The sequence below is a fragment of the Apostichopus japonicus genome, chromosome 15, assembly GCF_037975245.1.
Source record: "Apostichopus japonicus isolate 1M-3 chromosome 15, ASM3797524v1, whole genome shotgun sequence".
In the NCBI taxonomy this organism is placed as follows: Eukaryota; Metazoa; Echinodermata; class Holothuroidea; order Aspidochirotida; family Stichopodidae; genus Apostichopus; species Apostichopus japonicus.
In genome coordinates, this window is record NC_092575.1 from 12,228,298 (window position 1) to 12,248,459 (window position 20,162).

Consider the following 20,162-nt stretch of genomic DNA (forward strand, 5'->3'; position numbering starts at 1 on the left):
AACAAACTGTTTGTGTTAGGGTTGGGTGCATATTAACGGAATCTGGCAATAACCACACCATCTGTTGACTGGTTTAAGTTTCACTAGAGACTTATTAGAGATTTCTTTTAAGAGCTGAGAAAGAAAAATGCAGTACACCCACCCCCTAGATTTAAAATTCACTTTGTGGTTTAATAATTATAAAGTGGAGGAAAAAGGCAAAATATTGTCCTTCCCCCCAGCAAGAAATTAAAACAACAATGAACAAAATTTCCATAAATTATGGTTTTGTAAAACAGATCGTAAGGGGAAGAAAAGGTGCTTTTCACTTCTTGTTCTGTCTTCGATAGAACAAATACTGTACAAGCTGGTCTTAGGGACAGATGAACAGTATGACCATGAAGGTCTCTCTAAAATTATAATTACTGGTCCAACTTGATCAGTATTATAAAACACCAACACCCTAACTTCAACTTAACTTTTAAAAATTTAGAATTGCATTAATTTCAATTAAGCACAGTATTACAATTAAATTACCTTTGACATTATGTGAAGGAAGTTCTGTACAAGAAAGGTGTAGGTTTAATAGAGGGAGGGGGGGGGGGGGCAGAAGGGTCTTTCTGATAGTGGCATGTGGTCTCCTGCTATTAGTTAGGGTTGCAAGGGGACAGACCCATGAGGGTTGCTCAGACTCAGTACTGCTAAATAGGTCAAGATGGCAAGGTCCCACGAAGCAGTACTGTCAGGTTTGTTCTCTTAATTGCAGAATTTCAAGAACACAAAATTACATGTTAGACAGAGGAATAACTCTGAACTTTCTCCTATTGTTTTAGCACATTAAATTGGGAGGAGGGGAGGGGGGGCTGGCAAGGGAGACAAATATCCCCTGTACCTGTGGCCCATGTTGAAGCCTTTTTAAGCATCAATATTCACTGACAGTATTGTAATGAACAAGAAATTTTCTCATTAACCAAAAACTGAATATTTGAAAGCAGTCCATCATGAATTTTGAAATATTTTTGGCAAAATACTTAGGTTTTCTAAGTTTTGGTCCTGACATTTTCTAATCATACCGATCAAAATGAATAGGTGAATCCAGGGACTAATTCCTCTGGCATCCCACCGCAAAATGTAACACAGAGTTCCCAAATCACATTTTTTTTGTATCGAGGAATTATGGTATTTTAATATATTTAGGATAATTTTATATTTTCCTAAAATTTATATATTTAGGAAAATTTTTAATATATTTAGGAGTTAAAATTCAGAGCCTTCAAACAATGACACAAAGTTTCAACAAAAATATTATTCCCTGAAGTCACCCTCTTAAACGATAAAACAATTCAGATTACTTAATGATTGACAGAAAGCAACTAATAACTCATATATATTAATCTGTTAAACATATATAAACAGATATATTAAACTATTTAAAATGTACGTACATAAAGTTTGCTAGACCGGGAATCAGTGACAATTGAATGAGAAGTGTCCTGTAAACTGGATACACATCCCTGACTGGTTGGCCAGCCAGGTGGCTCCATACAGTTATGGTAAAACCTAGAGATCAGTTAGAGTGTGGGGACAGGTTAGTATGTGTGTGCATAGATCTCATATTCTGTGCCATAAGATTGTCTTTATATTTTTCTCCTTTTTTTCAATTTTCTCTTCATACAATAACTTCATACAGTAATTAAAAAAAAAAAACTTTTCTATAGTTGACAATATAAATCCTCTACCATTGAACTATCGTGATGTCATGTCTGCGCACAAGTAGCCCATATTCAACGATTAGATTCAGTCACAAATTACTCAAAAAAGTTTCTAGAATTTCTTAGTGCAGGACTCCATAGAATTAAAGTAAAACAAAGAGAAGAAAGTCTGCAATTGCAGAGGAGTCATCCCAGTCAATATCCTTTATCAAACACCAGTAAATTTAACCATTTTCTCTCTCTTTCTTTTTTAAGTAAAAAGAAAATTAAGAATAGACAAATCCATCACCAAATTGTTGGATCTCTTAATGCACCAACATGATTTCACAATTGGCCATGGCTTGTGTGTCGGTATCTCTCCTGCCTTTGGTTGCCCAGTTTGAGTTCATTAGCAGTGAATCCCAGAAGCTGTTGAGCACTCTTATCAGTAACTAATCAAAGCAATTATATGATCATCTTACAACCTCCCATGGTTTGCCTTGATGAGTCCAAATCTTACTTTCAATAGTGACTTTCAAATGGATGTATCCCCCGCTGAATGAGGTTGTACAATTAAAGAGCGACAAAAGGACTTGATGAGAAGAGGAAATGGGAGAGATTGCAGGTAACGTCCATCAGCGGCGGGCTTCAGTCACCGAGAGCAGCGAGTTCCAGGCCCTAAATTGATAGTAACATCACAAGGACATGGATTCTATCTTCTTTCTTTATTTTTCTCTTTTTTCTTTGAGTAAACTTCTACAGCCAGAGTGACAATCAATATAGGTACTTTGGGATGAAGCTATATATATTTAAACGGGTCCCTGACAGTGTAATTAGTTTAGCTTTGTTCGTTTCATGGACATTTTGAAACAATAGAAAAGATCAACTGTGACAGGAATTATGTCAAACTGATTGACATGACTCAATTGAGAAAAAAAAAATAACGAAAAAGACCGTAAGCGACTGTAAATGTCAATATATACACTTCTAGGAAAGAGACTTCCAATTCAACATTTTACCTCAAATTTGGAATCTTTTCAATTTAGAAAGTCATTTCAGATGGGAAAACCATAGATTGCTCTTCGATGAAAAACCCACCTTACAATGACCCGGCCGGGTATCGAACCTGGCACCTCCAGATTGCTAAGTCTCGTTGCTTCAAATGCCACCGCCTTTAACCACTCGGCCATAGCACCAGCCCGGTTTATATTGTAAGAACACACTCAATTTATGGCCAAAATAACTGTTTCCTAAATATTTTGTCTTCAGTCTTGTTTGAGAAAGAACATCAATAGGGATACAAAAATAAAGATTTTGCTCTTGTGAGGGAAAGTCATTCTACAATTCTAAAGATGGAAAATGTTTCCGCAACTACCGATGGACAAAAGAAAAAAAAAATTAACAACCTCGTTTTCAAGATAGGTCTAGATCCAAAGTATATAACCAGCTGTAAAGATTTCTAAACTATCAAATTAAGAAAGAACAAGGATAAGTATTTTTGCAACCGACAACATCACAGAGGAAATTTTGCCTTGTAAAATTAAGAAAGAGGGTTTAGAATGAAGAAACTTCATCAAGATTGTCCTTGCTCTTATCTGTGGCCCTGTCATAACCTCAGGATCTGTTTTGATAAACAGCTAGGTATCTTCGGCCACTGCTTTGACAGACACGGTCAACTTGTGTCACAATGTCACAAAACAAAACCGGTGGGGTGTTATCGGTCAGTTTGTTTGCTTAAAGTTAACGTTCATGTACGTCCAGCAAGCTAGGTAAACAGATTATAACCTATTCCATAAAATCGGTCTTTGATATGGGTTTCATGTGTCATGCCCCCTTTCCTTTGCTATTTATAGATATGTTGTCATAGGAAGTGCGTGGATCACTTTCTTTTAAAGTATGATTAGGCAAGAAAAAGAAAACACCGCCCTCTAATCCCCCCAATTAAAAAAAAAAAATGAACAAAAAAATAGCGTAAGGATATTATGCATGCTCAGTTGTTGGAAGTTACTAACATTTTCTTCACTGATATAGTATAGAAAATGAACCGGGGTTATTCTATTTTTGCTATAGAAAGGTAGGAATTTCAATTCGCTTAAATATTCAACAGTTCGACAGGAAGATTGATGGAGGATATTTTAGAGTGACAAATGGCAATTAAAGATTCTAGTTAATCTTCCAACTTATTCTGTAATCTCATCAATCATCTTTTCATTAAAAATTTATATTATTATTATCATTGTTGTTGTTGTTGTTGTTATTATTATTATCCTCCTCGTCATCCTCATTATTAATACTATTGTATTATTATTATATACCATGATACCATCATCTTTATTATTATCATTATAATAATTGTTATTATTCTTATAGGGCACGTACCCCTCCCTTACAACCCCTTACTCTATGATACATGAGGGTAGTATTTTCTAGTGTGTTATCTGGATTAAATCTCTGGATTTAGGTACAGTTTCACCAATTGCGATACTAATTTCATTCACCAAACTATCTAGTTTTGGTAAATTGATTTAAATAAAACCTAATTGGTCGACAACTTTTCATGACATGCTATACATAGCGAGAATTAATCAATACAAGATTTGAATTGATGACACTATTGACTAGCTGCCTCCTAGATTTGGTCACCGACTGAATGTCAGAGATCAGCGAGTTATTAATTTAATTATTCCATTTGGTTCTCAACATTCTGTCTGACAACTGATGCTCACTAGTTAAGACTGTAATCTAATCAAATATTAATAGTATTTTGAAGTTTTTTGTAACTATTTTGCTTCATTCACCGTTTGAAAAAATGAAAACTTGTTAGGGTCACCAAATAAAAAAAAAATAAAAAAATTGCCAGTATCAAGCGACAGAGACCCCCCCCCTCCCCAGCTTAGGGCATCAAAAAAAGGATGAAATTGAAAGTAGGGGTTACCAATTAGAAAGGTTTGAATATACCAGGATTCTAAGGCAACCCCCTACCCCGCTCCCCATGAAAAAAGGGGAAAAAAGAGCATTGATTGTCATACCTTTTACTGCAAACTAGATTACAAATTTGACACAGTGGATCCTGAAGCATGTCCTACATGTGAGACGGGAGCTTAAAACTATATACGACTCATGCCAAAACATATCAGAGGTTTGCTCTTAATGGTTGCTTGGCATTACCCCCGGCATCTGAACAACACATGTTCGACCCCCAAAGTAGGGTAAGCCTAGTTCATTTGTTTACATATCTTTCTATCTGCCCGAGGTGAAAATTCTGGCTGTCCTCATTCTGCCCCAACACTCATGTGTTCCGACGACGAAGGCAAAGGCTTCCTCTGTCATGATGAATGTTGCAATGAATCGATGTTAAAGCTACATAATAGCTCGCTGAATCTACGTTAAAGCTACATAATGGCTCGCTGAATCTATGTTAAAGCTACATAATGGCTCGCTGAATCGATGTTAAAGCTACAAAATAGCTCGCTCAATCTATGTTAAAGCTACAAAATAGCTTGCTGAATCAATCGTAAAGCTACGTAATAGCTCAATGAATCGATATTAAAGCTACATAATAGCTCAATGAATCGATGTTAAAGCTATATTATAGCTCAATGAATTGATGTTAAAGCTATATTATAGCTCAATGAATGGATATTAAAGCTACATAATACCTCAATGAATGGATATGAAAGCTACATAATACCTCAATGAATGGATAATAAAGCTACATAATACCTCAATGAATGGATAATAAAGCTACATAATACCTCAATGAATTGATATTAAAGCTACATAATACCTCAATGAATTGATGTTAAAGCTATATTATAGCTCAATGAATCGATATTAAAGCTATATTATAGCTCAATGAATTAATATTAAAGCTGCATAATAGCTCGCAGAATCGAAGTGAGAGCTACATAATAGCTCGCATCAAACTGAATGTGTATATCTCTTTGCCACTGATAGCAGCCTGGAATGTCTAATGTATGTGGGAGAAGTCAAATGGCTTAATTTACACTTCACTTCCGGAGGCGATCAAAGTTACACTGTTACGTTTTTTAGCTTTACAGAGCTCACTTTGGGGATTTTTGTTGTTGTTGACAATTTGGAAGACCATTTCAGATGGAATCTCTGTGGATTTCTCCTGGATTACAGCCTTACTCTAATCAGTAAAGGCTCGAACCCATGACCAGTTCGCAGATGATAGGGTTTAATTGCTTTTAAAGGCGATGCACTGATATCCCCTTGACCATTGCATCGGTCAATATTACATTTCGTAATAAGAAATACCTATAATGCTGGAGAATTAGAATGAAATTAAGCCCCAAAATGTTTCACTAATTAAAGCCAAATCATAATGCAACAATATACAAAGTAAGAAGAACATATTAATACCCTTTTAGCTCAAATTTATATAAAAATATGCATCATTTTCAGATTGTGAGTCCAAATTGTCTTAAAATTTGACAGCATCACTGTCATTTAACTTCTTATCAATCTATGTGATGAACACAAATATTGCTTCTAATCTCATTGTAGTGCCCAAATAAAACAGGTTGGGTGGTCAGTGCTTAAGAAATCTTTACAAATTCCCATTTTTTTAAAGTTGTGAACTGCAACAGGTGACTTACATTATAATACCATATTCATGTTTTCCTTGTAAGAATTCTAATTTGAGATATTAACAAACTGACGGCAAAATGGAGAAAAAAAAGTTTCTCTTGCCCTGGGTAAACTCTTGGGCAAAGACTAAAAACAACAAATATCACACCCATAGAGAAAGACAAGAATGAACCTGGAGAAGGGTATTCCCAACAAAGCCAAAAAGAAAAGACAAGGTATTCCCCCCAAAAAATGTTTTTGTCTTAGCCACTCTTACTGTACTGTATGTTCAAAATAAATAGAGTAATTATAAAGAAAACAAAAGGCAACCTGTGGCAATCAACTGCTGATAAATTTCCTATCCATCCCATCCATGTTCATTTTAATAAAACCTTCCAATGTTCTTCCACCTGGATCTGTCACTTTTGTAGAAAAACCGTTAACCAATGTTGATCTATCTCAGGGAAAATTAAATCCAGCTGCTATTATCTAAAGATCAGATTTCTTTCCTACATTAATACCTATACAGAGACATACATATAGCTACAGGTTTTTGAGCCATCGACACGAACGGCAGCGATTCCTCTCTCTTTTACAAGACTTCTGAAAGACCCGAAACAGACTTATAGAGGAAAGAGTTAAGCTGGACTGGCATCTTTTCATCCGGTAGGCTGCACCAGGGAACCGTTTAGCAGAAAACATAGATCCCCTCTGTCCGACATAACTATACATTAACCTTGACACTTGAACATCCAACAGAGTTAGAACTTTTAATATCAATCCAGCCTATGATATCGTTGACGACCAGATAAAGAAATAAGCTAGAGTCATCAAATCCTTCATCCTTGGGGCATGGGTATGTCTGCAACCTACCCAGATCCGGTTACCATTGTAACAGGCACCCATCTACCTTGTTCTTTTGGCTGGGCATATAATCGCCCGAGATTCACCACCTCTCCGACAATCATGAAAAAGTCACGCACGCAGGAGAGCCGGGTAAGAACTGTTAGAGTAACCCCGAGGAACAATAGCAGGTAAATCCAAACACGGGTCGGAAATTGACAGGTCTCCAGAAAAATGTCGGATGGTTTGCCTGGACGTTGCTGCCGATGAAAAAAATACAAGACAGAAAAAAAGTCGGATCATGTCCCCGAGGCGACCAACGTCTATGTCACCGAGAAACAGGGATTAAAGGAGCACGATGGAGCGTAAGTGAGATTACTCGGGACAATGTATCCTCTTAAAAACTGCAGCTTATTACCGGGAGGACAGATGCGGGAAGCTGAATCTCTAATGGAATGAGATGTGAGTGTCTGTGTAGGGGGAAAAAAAAGCACAACTTTAAATACAGTACATACACTTGAGGAGCTATGTACAGTAAGCTGTCATATGAACTAGTCCAAGCTGTAGCTGACTCACTTGACAGCAGGTGAAAAAATAGCTTCACACTGAATTTGTTTTTTAGAAGATAGATCAGAGCGCATCAAGTGATGTTTTTTGTTTTTTTCGTGTTGTCAATTTTAAGTGCCATGATATGGTTTAGAATAATCAAATTAAGTGCCCGCGTCACGATTTTGAAAGGTGATTTTTTCCCCCGGAAGTCTTTTAGGGTACTTGGTCTATATTCTTGTTGAACAAAACATAACATACTGTAAATATAAACTAAAACATCCTTGAAGGGTGGAGGATATCGCCCAAACCTTTTGCCTTACATGTAAAAGACCTCACCCTTCACTACACAGTTATACTGTTATATGCTGTCAACATTCAGGGATTGTCATCCAAGGGACATTTAGTACCCGAGCCATATAAATCAGTCCTAAAAAACCCCACTCTGTAGGCCTATAAATGGCTATATAAGCATTTTTACCTTATACTGTATCACCATAGACTTGGGTCATATCTTTCACTCCCATCACTGGAGATGAGGAGGGAGAGAGGAAGGGACCACCCTCCAACCCTCTTCCTTCCATTGGCCATGGCTTTCTTACTAATTCTCTCTCATAAAACGTTTACTTTGTTAAAAAAAATCTAGGAGATTGTTTAATGGCCTAATTTAATTTATTTTTGAGTAATACTCAGAAAATTTGATAAAAAGGATGACATAAATACTTCACAGCTCCTTTAAAATAAGGAGACAAAATTCCCCCGAAAAGTATTTGAGGATGTAAGGTTTAACCACAAACTTCTACTGGTGCTTTAAGACAAACACCATTCACCTAATGGCACCTCTTTGACCTTTGACATTCCATCATTAGAAGTTACAGGTGGGCTGAATAAATCCCAACAAACATAATACCACCATGCTGTTTCTACTGTTCATTATGATTAAGGGTTAGAAAATAAAATCCACTTTAACCATTCCTTAGGAGTAATGTCAATATATTTGGCAACATTTTCATGTTGTTAGAATTCAAGAGAATTTGCAAGTTACCCTTACACCAATCTTATCACTGGAAGTGTAACAAAACTCAATAAAAAAAGAAAGAACAGGGTTATTACAAACTTGGAGATTTTCTTAGCTTTTGCCAAATGTTTGAGACTCAAAATGAAACCAGTAACTACTACACCTGCTTATGGGTACATTATTTGACAAACAAAATCCTGCAGTTGGTGATTGTTTGATCATTTTACAAGCTTATCCAGTATATGCCCACAGGGTCTAAAGGTTATTAAAACAGAAAAGTTTTCGCATATTCTGGACAATTACTCCCAAATTTGAAGACCAAAAACCCTTAGTGACTCTTTCTCAAATCACATTGTAATATAAACATCCCTCCTAAATCTCTTTACTGCATAAATGTACATTCAGAACTAACAGATGCCTTTCTTTGATTGACCGAGAGTCTGTTTTTGGCACGGAAACGAAAAAACTAATCATCATAACTTTAAAGGTTCAACTTAAATTGTCAAGCAATGCTGAAATAAACAGGAATTTTATTAAAGAACTGTTGGTGAAAATTTACCCAACCTTAACAAACAGTTAATTATTATTAATTTTGCTACAATAAATAATGGGCTACAGAGGTGGGTCGCTTGTAAGTCAATTGCAACACAAGCACTACCAATATATTAATGGAAGTACTTATTTAGTTAAATTCAATAAACAAAACTAAAATAAGCAGTATACAAGAAACCTGGCAATTTAATTCTCTCCAGTTCTGTATAATTTGAAAGCGAACAGCTTAAAATTGAGTGTTCTTTCTACAACTAGTTTCCTATAGTTATTCAAATATTGAAAATACAACTTTTCTTCTATTGGTAGGCCTACATTATATTAATGTAATGGTGCCATTCAGATCCAGATTAATATTAGAATACTAGAGAGGAGACCGATTAAATTTGATATTCCAAACAAAACACAGAAAAACATTTCATTTCATCTCAAAGTTTGAGGTAAAGGTTGACCAAAAATCACGAACAATTGGTGAAATTCACAGCTGGATCATGACGAAATGAAACTTTGAAAAGGTCAAGAATCTCTGAATGATCCACAAGAAAATGCCCAAATATTTCTCTCTAATTATTAATAGTCAAGTAAACAACGGTTATTTGCATGCATGTATACCACACCTCTACCTCTTGAGAGTAAATAAATTAAAATAAGAAAAAAAGGCGAAAAAATTGAGACGAAAGAAAAAATCACACCAATCAGAAATTGATAATCTTGCAAATATGCACCACAAAGTATAATGGCACTGAAAAATGAGACTCAAACGTGTCAAAATAGATCACATTTCATGAAACCGCAGGAAGAGTTGCATTGTGGGATTTCTACGAAAAGAAAAAAGTACAACCTTCTCTGGTATAATATTATATTCTTTGATCTTTCATTTTTCTCTCTTTTCTTTCTTGATATGACTAACAAATATTTAACCTTCCCCAAATGAACTTTTTCTTTTTTAACCACTTTTTCCTGATACAAAGATGCACTTTTTTAACACTTCGGGGCTGTAATAAATAAGAAAAGCCAGCGAGGTGATCCCTTCTAAATAAATTGAAAGACTTTAAACCTAGGTATGATTACCAGGACAACGGTCGGCAGTAAAAAAAAAATCCCAAATAAAACGGCCTTTTATATCTCCCACGTAACTGGCTATGGCTATATATCGATGAACAAGTACACAAGTTGCTTAGCCTAAGGTTATTTTTGCAGTCACTTAAGAGTCTTAGGCTGTTGAAAGAAAGCCAAATATGTATCTAACAGACTCCAAAAAACCGGGCGTTGTATCATGATGAGGAAAAAAAAAAAAAAAAAAAGGTCGAAAGATTTAAAGGAACAGAAAGAAAATATTAAAAAAAGGAAAAAAATGTGGCATTTTGATGACATTGGTCAAAGACAGAAAAATTTGGTATCTTAACGAAGAACAAGACGAGAGAGTGCGCGTTGGGCCGTTTGGACGAAGGAAAACAAAAACATGGTGGTATGCTGAGCTTTATGAATTCTGTTTTGATAAGAGAATTCAACAACGGAAAGCTCCCAACGACAGAGAGAGAAAATTATTCGACAGAAGACGTGGTGCAAATCGCTGTCAGACATAATTAAGAGCATGTAAAAAAGTAACAACCGTTGTTTTTGATTTCCTTAGGCTAATTTCGAAAAAATTAGTGCTGGCTACGCACAGCTTCCTCTCTTTCTCTCTCCAGTAAAGTGATCAGCCTTTTCGCATTGATTAAATGATCATTTCTCTCTTTGAAGGGATTCCAAATAAATGTCATCAGGGTTGCACAGTTCATTAACTTCATACGCATGCATTAATAGTACAGTATCATTTCAAATTATCACAACAGAGTAAACAAAAGGCCCGAGGGGAGGGGGGGGGGGGAGAATGCAATTTTGGAATATTTCTCTCAATTTGAATTAATATAAGGAAAAAGTGTCTGGACGGATTGAACAAAGTTTAATCCAAAGAAAAAAACTTTATTTTGAAGAATAAGAAAATGTGGGGAAAAAACAACATTCTTAATGCATGGTCCACCTATCTATGATTCACTGCAACTTTAATAGAGACATAGCTTTATAGATCTACATTTTACCACAGATACGGTTACGTAATATTGCTAACTTAGGCACCCAAATGTGCCTACAGTAATAGCTGAAATCCATTTGCATGTAAATTTACACATCCTGATGTTACACGTTAACAAGCAACTATCAAGTTAACATATCAGCTTTATACGCAAGCAATATCCAACTTATTTTTCTGTAAAAGAAGGGCATATTAGGGTGAACATCTCTCAAACCATCTTTCATTACCATGGAAAAAACGCAAGTTAAATTTGCCTGTATGATGTTCTTAAAATGCAGGACTTAGATGTTCTGTATTAGACACGCCTGAATCTACTTCACAAATAACTTGACAGATTCTACATCATTCATGAATATTAATAATTTGCACATTATTAAAGATTAATAGCTTGAACAAGGATATGAGCTCATGAACTTAAGCAATGCATATCTCTCAGCAAAAATTTGTCACAGCAGTTCGTGAAATCACACGATTGTACAGTAATTGGTAATATGTTAAAAGATTCCGAAACAGTTTTTTTTCTAATACTATTTTTTTCTGTGATAACATGTTACAATTGTCAAGTAGGTTATCTGGTTTGGAAAAAAAAATGAGAACTTTATGAGAATGTGGCCCATGCTAGTTGTAAACCAAATATTAATGAGTCAAATTATGGCAAAAAAAGCCAATGTTATTGCCCAATATAATGACAGCTTGAACATGAAAACCAGACTATACAGACAGTAGAATACAGTAGAATACTGGCTTTTACTGAAAGTTTTAATGGAACCAATTTCGCTATATGCAGACAGTATTTGACACATTCAAGCTGATTTGCTCTTGACTGGATATGAAAGACAAGCAGGATCAAATTAAACCCCCTCTACCCCCCAAAAAAATTAAACTCCCCCCCAAAAAATAAAAAAATAAAACTCCCCCCCACAAAAAAAAAAAAAAATTGTTGTTGTTGTTGTTGTGAATCCCTTTCAATTGTGGACAAAATTTTGCATTACACATCCTGCATGCAAAAAATAGACAGATCTAACCCTGACTAAATTTAATTCATGAACTTGCCACACCCCAAAACCTGCTGTGCTAATTCTGTAGACCGTATAGGAAGATGGCTTAGAAGAAACACACACAGCTAGAATTAGTTTAATTCTGTAATTTTAGCAGACACCACACTTTCCGATGAGTGCAAACGATTATCTCCAGTACTTAAATGACAGATTAAACATACCTGGTTTTGAGGAAGCCAACATCTAATAATTTGACCATCTTTACGGCCAATCCTCCAACCCTTACAATTTATTGTCATTTCTCCCAAAAGATCTCTTTAATTTATCGTAAACAGATTTGTTATACTGGAATCATGCGATCAAATTTAAACCATTTATGTTACAGCCGCAAAGCTGGTATAAATTGAGACAAAGACACCAAGTTTCTGTTCAGTTGTGTGAATTTTTTAATACCTAAATGTATTCTTGAAAAGCCATTTTATTTTTCCTTTGCCTTTTGTCATTAAAATGGAGAACGCTATTCCGTCTTTGAGACGTTCAGTCCGTGCATATTATACATATCACTGTACGATTTATTACTTTTCTTTGATTCTCATTTACAGACCAATCCCGTTAAAAATTCCAAATGCCTCCAAGGTTACTTACACTTTCTTACTTTCCGTGCCAATCAAATTTGGAGAAAAAAAATACAAAAATACCCAAAAAAAACGTCACAAAATCTTTGACTTTGACTTCACTTCTACTAACTTTAAGCATGAACACCACATATACATCCTCCGCCAACAATTTCTCTTAGTTCTTCAAAAGAAAACTGATCGGCGAATCGAAGAAAGGTCCGAGGCGAAAAGAAACAGATGAAAGGGATTTACACAACAAAACACAAAAAAAGAACAAGAAAACCATAAAAAAAAACCCTGACTTTGGAAGTTGTCAACTTTAACAACAGCTGATGCCTTTAAAAGACATTTGTCACTCCGAGAACGCGGCACAGATAAAAAATCGCTTTCACACTTTTGGGTAAAAAGTCTATGAATATGTTTATGCAAATGAGGCTAAAATGAAAGCATTTGTGAAACCGAACTTCGCACAACATGAAAGAAGCTTGTTTAGCATATAAAGTGTTTCATTAACCGTATCATGGGAATTCAGCCACGTACGTAAATCTTTTCACAAACATCAAAATTAGAATTTATACAGTCAGCTTAAAAAAAAAAAAAAACTGATTATTATACAGTACTTTTCATGAAAATATACATAGGAATAGGATGAGCAGTTTTTTCTGAAAGAAAAAAAAAAGGGTGAGAATCCTTCACAATTTGGTTGATCGAAAGAAAAAACAGAGAACAAAAAGTGACTTAAGTTCTGCAGTTTCTATTATGGGCATAAATTAGGTTCAACAGTAAAATATGGCTTACTATGGAGTGGAACGCTACAACCTTGTTGAGAGCAGGTAATTGCTTTCTGTATTAAAGTGTACCGAGAGAATTCTAACTTTTGATGGCAATTGGGATAAATCTTTCAACTTAAATTCCAGCTCTTTTCCTAGTTCCTCAACTGATGATGCATGCTTCTAGGAGATTATATCAAAATGTGGAATCCTACATTTATCAACTCTACTGTATAATCTTTGCACAAAAATGGACCCATAGATCACTTTGCCTGTTATCTTTCCCAGAATCTGGTTAAAGTCAGCACAAAATATTCCACGGTGAAAGCCTCCTTTCTAAGGTATTTTTTTTTGTGGGGGGGGGGGGGGAATCCATTAGGAACTAAAATTACTGGAAGTTTCAATTAGTTACTTAATAATTAGTTACTAAATTGAATGCAGTTTTAACAAAGAATATGCAACTGAATACACAAAAATGATAAAGTCTTATATTTAATTATACCTTTTAGTCTGAAAAATGCTATTAACCGTTTATCTTATGCCCAGATTTGGAATACTGTTATCAAAACAAAACAAGGTAAAGAAACAATTTTTACAAGAATAGCTTAAAATTTAAAGTAGAATTCAAAAGCTTGATCCTAGCAATGTAATAGTTTTCCAGTTGTGAATTTGCAACCAAAGATATGAAGGTGACCGTCTACACGTGTTTGTGTGTGTGTGTGTCAGAACAAAGTGAGGGCTCCCTACTAAAATATACACAAAGAAGTGTTTAATACTTTTTATTTACAAACTTGTGTAACTTGCAAACTGATGGCTATTTGTTTATTTTTGCTCTAAATTGAATCAAATGAGGTTTAAATGACGTATTTCTTATCTTGCTTGGATACATAAATATTGTTCAAGAATCCAAGGCTGCAATATTGATGATAAATGAGCAATTGACAGTCAAGTTTCTAAACGGCAATAAGTACCACACAAGAATTTGAAAGAATTCTCTTCCGAAAAGCAATAAAACTAGGATTGTCTTTAAACTCAACTTATATATGAATCAAGTCTGCATCTGATTCAGAGTGATGAATCATATGCAAATCACTGACTAATGAATATTCATCATGAATAAGGGACACTTCACCAAATTATTCACACCCTTGCTTGAAAATATCCTTAGGTAGATATATAATCTTCTTTGTGTAGGATTATATATAGTCTGCCTATACAGGCAGGAACATGTATTCTTTCGTTCATGGAAATTTTATAATGCACTTTTCTATCAGATTTTCTCCGAATTGAGCCCTAATTACAAATGATAATAATGCCATGCATTGCTCTATAGGTTAACGACAAAGTACTGACCGTAACAGAAGACAGCAATCATGAAAACTCAGTACTTGTAAGCATTATGCCACTGAACGAAGGTGTACAAAATTCTGGGTCATATGAATTATTCAAAGGACGGACATTTGTGCACTGATGAATACTTCAATGAGAGAATGAGGCACTGGAGATCTGGCAGAGTGGCCTACATTAAAGTAGTTGGTTGGATAATAATTTCATCCAACATGGCAATCTACATGAGCACATCATATGGAATATAATAACTGTGATGTATGTTTACCTAATTTGACTCTGTTTACTCCATTACATGACAATCAAAGATGAAGAATCGCTTCTAGGTCTAAATCTACGAGTTATAAAATGTCCACAGCAGAGAATTATATATATCTATGCCCATACAACCTAATATAAAGACATATTAAGCAATATACAGATATGAATCCCCCCCCCCCATCCATCTTATACGTTATTTTATTGACCATATTGTAGGCATTATGATTTGAGGCACAAAATTAATTTTAATAAATGTTATAGATATTAAAAAACAAATCACTACGATCAGTGCAGACGTTATTTCTACATCACATTTTAAGTCATGAGAATTAAATGACCTTTAATTGGAGAACAGGTCGTTCATCAATTAAAAGTGACTGGACAATATACGTAACTATGCATATTAGTTATACACAGAGAGCACTATAGGTCAGTTTCTTGAAAGATGAAACATAAATCTGAACATGACATCATTTAGTTCTTATGACATCTTTCCAATGCATGACAAAATTGTCAAAGCAAAATGGTGTTGACTGTAATGTCCACTATGGTGCCCGCCACAGTCCTGTTGTATGAAGAACATGTTTGATTGAGTTATGTAGTATAGTCTTGATTAAACAATGAATTGACATGAAGGCTGACATCATCATTAATTTAACCTTAAAGGAGCACTCCAAACATTAAGCATATTTGCAAGGTGAATATCTCAGTCACCGACATAGCTAAAAAATAATTATTGGCACCTAATTTTTCTCTTTTTTTCTTCAGATTATTTTTAACATCAGGACAAGAATTCATCCTAAAAATTCAACCATTAGACTATAGCTACTGTAGGTATTAAGGTACTTGATAACATATATACACTGTTATACTTGCCATTTACCAAACTGGCACTGCAAAAGCCATTTATATCTCATAATTATGCATTATACAATCATTATTTTACAAAATGAATAGGCAAATGAATATTTATCAAATGATTGCAAAAGTTAAGCTATTCTAAATCCTTGAAAAAAAAAAAAAAAATTAACCATTGCCATTAAAGGCTAGCTTCTTTTCTATTCAATATACTAAGTCACAAGATTTACTCACAGAAATTTATAAGAAAAACACACAAATTGGAAGTGAAATGTTTCTCTCGATCCTGCCTCCGACTCAGGGGCTTTCGTGACTTAACATTTTTACACTGTTGGATAATTTCTCAACCTCGCCCGATGATGCGTTCATAAGAGCCGTCGTTCGTTCGAGAGCTGTTGATTATTTTCTTCTTATACCGTCGTGAGCCATCGTAAAACCACATTTCCCCCATTGGGTGGCATCTTTTCTCTTTTTTGATCTAATCATGCATGCTCGACCAAAATTGTTAAAGCCCCAACTTTGAGGAAGTCAAACCATTTGCATAATCCATGCTCAACAGAACTGCTTCGGTTGTACCGTCTATTAAAATGCGTTAAGCTCCGCCGTCGTCGATCGCTCTGGCTGTTCTGCCAGTTAAGAAACAGCGACTATTTTCTCAATCCCCCTGTTGATCTATCTCAAAATGGTTCTGAATAAAAACCCATTCACGTCTTGTCCTGTTTTCAAAATTGAGAGATTACAAAGTGATTTTTTTTCTCTCTCCCTTCTCTTCTTTATTCTTTTTCTCCATGCAGATGAAAAGAATCATTTCAATAATCAAAAAAAAAAATAATAATGACAAAAAAAAATAAATATGGAACATTTTGGTTGAGTAAGCTTCCCAATTTGTTGTGAATTTACATCTTTGTGGAGAAGATCAGCATTTTATTTGTTGTGAAAACACTTCTCTTATCCCTTGAGATATAAGGTATGCTACTCAAGTTGGAAAACAAACTGCCTTCAATTTGTCTTTTCATGCTATATTTTTTTTCATATTTTTTCTTTTTCTTTACAAAAATCCAAAAAGAATTGAATTTACAGAAATTTACTCCACTGTCACTATGTCACATTATTGTGTACAAGTTCAACTGTTACAGAAAGGTGTCTTCACTCGACTTGAAGGTGATAGTGAATTGTGACAAGACCCACTATTCCAGCAGAATCTGCCAGACTACTGTAACAAAGAAATAAAAAAAATTGGATAACCCAGTGTAGTTACCGATCATGGACCAATCACAGCTTGAGGTTGCTCAGCGTATGTACCTTCACAATGCATAATTTATCCAGTATCCCATTGCAAAATGTTATGCAAAAATGATCAAATTGTTTCTAAATCCAATTTGTCCAAAGATGTACAGCAGTTTTAGGTTTACAACAGAAAAATAAAGAGCCTTCAAAAATTACTACAAACAATTTGAACACTAAAATTATTCCCTGCTTTTACACTGTAAGTAACATATCCCAGACTTGCAAATGATGCAAATTAAGTTTCTGACTTCCCTGGGACGTGACATCCCGACGAGGAGCCCAGCGGCCGCTCCCCCAACCCGAGGTACCTCAGTGCGCTAAGTTAACGTCAAAGTACCGCTACGTAATGTATTTATGATAAGTTGTTTGTTTACACAAAGAGACAGTGATCAGATTCACTTTCAAAGACTACCTCTCTTTTTACATTATTGTGTTCTTCTCATCAATTCATAGTATCTGTATACTTTGTAATACAGAAGTCACAATCATCTGGTAGTTTATATACATGTATGATGTGATCAATGCACTCATTGTTGCTGCCTATTGTCTTATATGGTCTCACAAATATTAATGCATGGAACAGTTTAATGTAGATTCTTGAAATTTTAATATTTCTACGGCAAGTGTTTATATTCTTATTGTTTTATTTATTGATGATAATGGTGGCGCCAGATAGAAACCATACATAACTGTACAGTAGTTTCGAGGGACGGAGTGAGTTTGGGCAACGAAATGAAAATTGGGCAATGGAATTAGTTGCGACGGCAGCATATTAGTCACGACGGCAACCTAAGTTTTCGTGACGGCAACTTAAGTTTCTGTGACGGTAACATAACTTCTTGCAATAGCAACACAGCGATGGTTTATACGGCGTGCCATACAAAGTGTGTACGCATAAAGTTGCAATTTAAATGAAAGCTAATTTAGGTGAATACAATCTAGCATATATGAAATAAAATTTTCTTTTGACTAATAGTTGGTAAAACCATTAACGCATAGTTACTGTACACCCCTAGAAGGCCCCATCCTCCAATAAAACCTTTACGATGATTCAGTGAAACTAAGTACCCAGATTTGAAAAAAAATAAAATAAAAAAACTGTACAAATTGATCAAGCTAAGTGACTCCAAAATAAACAAATTGATGTTAATTAATGATTGTAATATTGTACTGATTGTATTGTAGGTCTGACATTTCTTCAGCTTGACACTCTTTTTGTCGTGGTATTAGGAATGTGTATATTTCTTCCATGATTTCATTGAGATTTTTACCCCTTTATTTCTTTGATACTCCCTATAACAAGGAGTCATGCTGTGGTAATATATGCTGTGTTATCCATTCTACTTAGTAGTAGGCAGCTGATCTGTGCAGTTTGGTTGTTCCACTGTATGAATTAATTAATTCAGTAGCTTCCTTGCACTGTCAACCGACGAGCCAAAATTCCTGTCAATTCTCTGCCGGTTGCGGTCGGTGGAGAGGAGGAGGAGTAGGAGGAGGAGAAGACTCAACTACAAATCAGATTTATGCAGAACGAATTTGCATGGCAAAATGAGTTTACACAGTATGTTTCACGGTAGCGCTGCATAACCACTTTACACTGCATAACTAAACGTAGCCATGGAGGAGCTATATGACCCGAAAAATATTTTATATGGTATCGAGATACTGTAACATGAATATGAAACCGTAAAATTCATGGTAGAGTTGCATAACCACTTAACACTGCAGAACTAAACGTAGCCATGGAGGAGCTTTATGACACGTAAATATTTTACATGGTATAATGAGATACTGCCACATGAATATGAAAACCGTCAGTTTACATCAATCTACAGTACGCATAGAGTGTTACATAGACGTAGCATCGTCCACCTTGACACACCCACACTATCTCACATACCTTTTTCCTCTGTTTTGCCTTTCTACAGAATTTCTGATAATGGTATGCATCTGAACAAAGCACCATTCCAGAATGCCACTGTCTACCTACCAGTGTATCCACATGTCCCCCCAAACAATATATATATATGAATATGTTTTTAAATTTGCCCATTCATTGCTTTATCGTGTAATTTCTTCTAACAAAAGAATCTTTCAAAGTGGTTTGTATACACCTGGCAGTATCTGTTTGGTCATGAAAGACCTTTCACCCAAATGGCATCAACCTGTGAAAAAGTTGAAAGAATTCGAGGGCAAGGCCTACTTCGGACACACGATATAATCCAGGTTTCCTGTGCATGAGCATTTTCGATAAATTAAAATCATTTTCACACTTTCTACAAAGTATAGCCATCCAATAAAGGATAATCCAAAATTCTTGTCAATATAGGTTGCCATACGGCAGTATTTTCTTGTTGGTATACATGTTATACAGTCTGGGAGGGAAACAAATTTGAGAGCTAGTAATGTTTCTACAACTTTTCTGATTTTCATGACATTCTCTTATTAAAAATATGCAAAATTTCTGGAATGCTCCAAAAGGTGCATTCGGAGGTATAATTAGACTATTAAATTAGGTCTATAATTAGGTATATAGTCAGGTCTACACACAAAGTTGTGCTATTAAATACTTTTCACATTTTGAAAAAATCTCCCAATTGTTCCCCTTATTTTGTGGGTAATAGGGAAGGGGATAGAGGGGGGGGGGGTGCAGCATGGCAGACAAATTTAAACAAATCTTTATTGGTTATTTGCATGGTTTAACTTGGTCTTTCAAGCGGGCAGCCAAAAG

General features: G+C 35.2%; 1 protein-coding gene across 4 annotated transcripts in view; it reads right to left on the bottom strand.

The window, feature by feature from the left end:
- LOC139980863 (probable RNA-binding protein 19) overlaps nt 1–20,162 on the bottom strand; it is a 92,394-nt gene that overhangs the window by 28,673 nt on the left and 43,559 nt on the right. Inside the window, exon 26 of one of the 4 annotated variants that reach the window (XM_071992854.1) lies at nt 5,321–7,366. The exons of 1 other annotated variant lie outside the window; for it this stretch is intronic. The gene's annotated coding sequence lies outside the window, so the exon portion shown is untranslated. 2 more of the 4 variants (XM_071992853.1, XM_071992855.1) reach the window with 2 other exon arrangements.